Raw genomic sequence first — 6,365 nt, forward strand, 5'->3', positions numbered from 1 at the left:
AAAACCAGAAATGATTGTCTCTGAGTGACATGGAGGAAGCTGGAGACCCAGGCTATTCCTCTTAAAGGGCTAGCATGGGAACTTGTAGGGTTCCGCTTCCTCTGAGCTCCAGGGGCAGATGGTGGGATATGGAGATCCAGGAACATACAGGGAAGAACTGGGTTGTCTGTCATTAGGGCAGAAACTAGGGGTGGCTTTCTTCCAGAGAAGGCTGCTCCTAGGCAATCATTGTTTCTGTGCTGGGATCTCCACATCACATAGCTGCCTCAAAGCCATATCTGAGGCTCCGTTAGTGTGGCTCACACAGTTTGCTCTGCCCTGGTGATTCCCTGAGAACCCACCCCATCCAAATTGCAGCCTATCCAAGCTGTTTGCAGCAGTCTTTCCATATGAATGGCTTGTCCTGGCTCAGGCTTCAGACTCTCCTAAAATCTCTCTAACAAGCAGCAGCTGACATCAGCATGCCCCATACCTATCAATCAATAAGAGACCCAAGAACTGGCACTAGCAGCAGCCTGGCTTGCTTCACAACTTGTCCTCACCTGGGCACTTCCATGCTCAATAAAAGTGGCAGCCATCTTAGATCCCCTGTAGCTCCTGCTTGGTGGCCCCAGGCAGTGGCTGAGTTTGCACCTCCCAGGAGGCCCTAGAGCCAGTGCAACTGGAGGACAGCTTCAGACCACACCAGATTACAACTCCACACATTCAGCAGGAGGAGGATGAGGAGGCAGAGAAGCAGGGAGAAGAAGAAGAAGAAGAAGAAGAAGAAGAAGAAGAAGAAGAAGAAGAAGAAGAAGAAGAAGAAGAAGGGGAAGGGGAAGGAGAAGGAGAAGAAGAAGGGGAAGGAGGAGGAGGGGAAGGAGGAGGAGGAGGAGGAGGAGATATAAACAAAGCCATAGCCTTGGTTTGGCTCAGTGGATAGAGCGTTGGCCTGCTGACTGAAGGGTTCTAGGTTTGAAGCTGGTCAGTGGCACATGCCCGGGTGGTTGGGCATGCAGAAGGTGGCTGATTAGTGATTGTATGTCATCACTGATCTCTCTATCTCTCCTCCTTTCCCTCTGAAATCAATCTTATCTAATAAAGTGGAAATATGCAAATTGACTGTAACTCTGCACCAAAGATGATAGTGGCTGGGCTGGGAAGCTTGCATCATCGCCATGGCAATGACACAGGCATTCTGCCCCACTCTGCCCACGGAGGGCCTCTGGGTCTGCTTCATCACCATGGCATGGGGGCCAGAAGTGCAGAGACACAAGCCCGCCAGGGGGGCCAGCACCCAGCAGCCACAAGCCCCGTGGCCATGGTGGCACTGGGGCCACTGGGGCCGCAGCAGACACACAAACCTGCAGGAAATTAATGCAAAGGGATATAAACTATCATAACTTTATCTCCCTTTCCACAAGATGAGAAAACTGACCCTGATTTATTTAGTGATATGGCCCTCACCTTTCTACAAGCACAGGGTATGTTATGACCACTCCCAGGAAGGTCTGGTCAGAATACTGTCTCCCGGGAATAACGCTACTGTGGCAAATCATCTAAGAGAGGAAACAAGCTTTTGCTGGGTTTATTGTGAAGGTCAGAGAACAGGCCACCCCAATATATGCTGTGTTGTTATTTTGATGATCTTGAGCTGCAGATGCTTGACAAACAGCAAATGCACCAAGAGGCTTTCACTGAATTCTCCTGATCTGTCTAAAATCAGACCCCCCAAAAGGAGCTTAAATGTCATAGGTGCCCTCAATTGGAAAGTTATCAGCCAGTGAAGACTGACTCCTGTCACAGGACAGGAGACTAGAAGTTGACATCACACCTAAACTTTGTTACAAACTATCTCTCCCACCCCAATTCATCTTTCGTAAAAATCATTTACTCTCCTCTAAGAGGCCTATATCACCCTTCCCCTCTTCCTAGGAAGAAGTATTTAAATCTGGATTCTAAGCCACATTGGGGAGTTATTCATTTTTCCCTGGGATCTCCCACATATACATGAGGTACACATTTTAATGAACTTTTGTTTTTCTCTTGGTAATCTGCCTTTCATTACAAGGGCCTCCTCTCAGAACTCAGAAGGGTAGAGGAAAACTATTTTTTTCTCCTCCGTAATTCTATCCCGGGCTGAACAGTAAGGTTGGCTCAAGTGCCAAGCAGTCCCAGCTGAAGGGAGGGAAGCTTCTAGGGGGAAATCAATGATATTGGCATCAAAGTAGGACAGAGGGCACATGCATGGTTGCTGGTGGGAGTTTAAAGTGGTTCAACATTTTTGGAGGATGATTTGGCAAATTTGATAGAAATGTTCAAGGTACGTCCAAGAGTCTTCTAGGAATCTCATCTGCTGAGATAAAGCACGAGTGCATGATCCCTGGTCAGAACCCAGGATGCTACTGTGGGCTCCCTTCCATGATAGGACAACCTGCAAGGTGGCATCTATATTAATCAAAGGGTAATGTGCTAATTAGACTGAACGTCTTCCGGATGACCTTTTGGACGTCCTTCCAGACAAAGCCATGGTGGGGGGGGGGGGGGGGGGGCTGAGGCAGAGGCCGTTAGAGGTGATCAGGCAGGCAGGGGAGAGCAGTTAGGGAGATCAGGCCGACAAGCATATGAGCAGTCCCAAGGGGTCACGGATTGGAGAGGGTGCAGGCTGAGCTGAGGGAACCCCCTCCCATGCAAGAATTTCCTTCACTGTGCCTCGAGTAAAAAGATAAAAAAACAGAAAATATGAACAAAATATTGACAATACATACATACTATCAACAATTGAATCTAAGAACCAAAATAATTGAACAAAGTACCTAATGACAAAATTAACTGATGAATAAAATAGAACTAGAGACACGGAAATGTGGAACAGAATGAAACTCAGAGGGAAGAGGGAGGAGAGAGTGGAAAAGGATGAACCAAAGAACTCACATGCACATATGCGTGACCGATGGACACAGACAGGATGGCGGTGAAGGCCAGACTGGGGCATGAAGGTTGATACGGGGGTAAAAATGGGGACATCAGTAATACTCTCAATAGCAAAATTTTTTAAGAAAATAAATTAGAAAAGGAAGATCAAAATCACCCAAAGTCAAGCAGAAGGAAGGAAAAATAAAGATGAGCAGAGATTAATGAAATCAACACAGAAAAATGATAGAAAACCACCAATGATGGCAACAGCTAAATCTTTGAAAGGATCAATAAAACTAACCCAGTGATTAGAAGACTGGCAAAGAGACAAATGACCAATATCAGAAATTAATTAGGAGAATAAACACATTCCCCACTGCATTCTTATGAGACTGGCATTCCTTGTGCAGTCAGTACAGAGAAAGATTAAACTACAGACTGAAATCTCTTGTTAACATATTTACTAAAATCCTCAACAGAAGATTAGCCAATCCTACCAGCAATATAAGAAACTCATACTCCATCATGACCAAGCAGGAACTATCCCAACAATTCAAAGATGATTCAACATTTTTAAATCATCGATGTAATCCAACAGGTCAACTGTGTAAAGAAGAGAAGTCACATGGTCAGTAAAACTGATACAGAAAAGTGTGTACAAAGCACAACTTCATTCATGATAAAACCTTAGGGCACTTGGGATAAAGGGACCCTTCCTCACTCTGATCATGGGACTCCTGGAGCTGATGTCACACTCGATTGTGGGAAGTTACGTGATTCCCTCAGATGGGGACAGAGTCAAAAAGACCCACTCTTACCACTTCTATTCCACATCATCCTTGACGTGTTAACAAGAGCAATAAGACAGGAAAAATGCATAGAGACATTCAAATGTGAGCCCACACACAAGGTGTCCAAACTTGCAGGTGACATGTTCATCTATGAAGAAAAACCAGGAGAATCTACTTCAAAATCCCGGGCGAATGTACAGAAATGGGCCTATTTGGAGACTTATCATAACTGCAGTAGGGCTGCCAGTGCAGGGCCGACAAAGCAGCAGATAAGGGGAAGGAACTGAGTTCTTGTGGGAAACCGTCCCCAGAAACACAGCTGTTCACAGAGGAGCAGCCTCAGGAGGAACTGGCAGCATCACTGGTCACCAGAGTTCAGCCTGAATCCCCTGGTGCCTGGAGGGGCCACACATGTTGCTCCTGGAGCTGATCTCATGGAAGATGAACCCTCCCGCCTCTTTAGGACAGGAAGGAGGTTTGCACTGGGAGCCAGGAGCCCCCTGAAGCCTGGCTGCCCCATTCCTCCCTCAGAAGTGGGGATAGGGGTGGCCCCTAGTGGTCACACTTCAGAGTGGGTTCCAAGGTCCCCAGAAAACACGCTGGGGTGTAAGCTGGGGAGGCCTCAGTGAGCCTTTAAACTGACACTGAAACCTCCATGCGTGTTGCAGGGAGGGAGGGAGGGAGTCCCTGTCTCCTCCTGGCACCTGGGAAAACGGACTTTTTCCTCATTTAGGTTTGTGTTTCCCTCAGCCTCACGGGGCCTGACCAGCGGGCTCAGGCGGGTCCCCACAGCGAGGCCCAGCATCCGCCTGCAGGACAGGGGGGCTGGGTGGTTCTTCGTCTTGAAGTCTCTGGAGAGAGGTTCCAGCCCAGCTCCCCGTGCACCCCTGTGTCCTGGCACCTGGGGCTGCCCTTCTGGGGGCCTCTCCATCCTAGTTCCCCTCGTCCCGGCAACACAGACAACCCCCAGGTCTGTGGGTCCACCCGGCAGGAACCTGGCTGCCTGCATGCGGTGTGGGGGCCGCCACAGTGTTAACTAGACATGGGGGAGGGGCCCTACCCGTGTGGCTCAGTGGATAGGGCATCAGCCTGCAGACTGATGGGTCTCGGGTTTGATTCCTGTCAAGGGCATGGACCTCCATTGCAAGCTCGATCCCTGCCTGCAAGTGGAAACTACTCAATGTATCTCTATGGGCTCTCTCCCTCTCCCCTCCCTTCACTCTCTCTAAAAATAGGTGGGAAATATCCTAGGATGAGAATGAACAAAACTAACTGAATGAAGGAATCTTTTTTTTTAAAAAAAATAGAAAGAAGGAAATAAATGGTAAGAGGTCATGCCTGAGCCTGGCCAGTGTTGCTCATTGGTTGAGCTTTGACCTATGAACCAAGAGGTCAGGGTTGGAATCCTGGTCAGGGCACTTGCCTGGGCTACTGCCTGACCCCCAGTGGGGGACCTGCAGGAGGCAACCAATCAATAAGTCTCTCTTATCACTGATGTTTCTATCTCTCTCCCCCATCCTTTCCTCTCTGAAATCAATCAAAATATATTTTAAAATAAGAATAAAATTGAAAAGGTAGAGAGAAGTAAGGCATCGTGGTGTTTGACCTGCCCATGCCCCACCTCCTCCCCAGCGTGATTGCACTTTTCAAGTGACAGAGGCTGCCTTCCCAGAGGAACAGTGACCACAGTCCCAGATTCCTGTGTCTGTCTGTCCTCACCTGGGGCTGTGGAGGATGGACACAGATGGCTGCTCTCCTCTGAGAAGGGAGGTGCTCACCTGCCCCCAAGGAAGACGTGGTGCCTCAACTCTCTACCCAGAACTTTGCTTCCAAGAACCAACATATTCCTTCTTTCATCTTTTTTTATCCTCACCCAAGGATATTTTTCCATTGCTTTTCAGAGAGACAGTGGAAGGGAGGGAGGGGAAGAGAGAAACATTGATGTGAGAGAAACACATCAATTGGTTGCCTCCTGTACAAGCTCTGACCAGGGCAAGGGCATGGAAGGGCCTGCAACCAAGTACATGCCCTTGACCAGAATCAAACATGAGGCCCTTTGGTTCCCAAGGGTATGCTCTATCCACTGAGAAAACCGGCCAGGGCAAGGACTCCATTTTTAAATTTTATTCATTTAATTATTTATATTTAATAATTTTTTATTGTTGAAAGTATCACATATGTCCTTTTTCCCTCCATTGACCCCAGCCAGCCAGCCCCCACCACCCATCAGGAATCCATTATTAAATGATGGAAATTCTCCCACTTTGAGAGGCTGTGAATAGGACTTTTACACAGGAACAGCAGGGAAGTTAAGGGAAATGTGTGGTTTCAGGAGACAGCTGTGTGCTTGTGAGAGTGGCCCCAGGCTTTAGACAGAGGCTGCGGCCACGGTGTTCAGCCAAACCTCTCCTGCCTCCTCACATGTAAAGGTTCGAGTTTTGTGGAGGATCTGATTGAGAAAAATAACAGGAGAATCTTTCAGCTTCAAAATAAAAGCGTCATTCAATTCACATTCTTATTCCCAAATTCAGAAAGGCGACATGGCCCAAGCGGTGAAAGAGAGAGAGAGGTACCGCCATCCATGTGCCTCTGGGGAAGCACCCTGGGTCCTCATCAAAACCCCAAGGAAGAAGGACTCTCAATCCTGGAAGCTGCCCCCAAAGGAATGGGGTCAGGGTA

This window comes from Myotis yumanensis, unplaced genomic scaffold, assembly GCF_028538775.1.
Source record: "Myotis yumanensis isolate MYYU_CA2020_CCGP unplaced genomic scaffold, mMyoYum1.0.hap1 SCAF_1, whole genome shotgun sequence".
NCBI lineage: Eukaryota > Metazoa > Chordata > Mammalia > Chiroptera > Vespertilionidae > Myotis > Myotis yumanensis.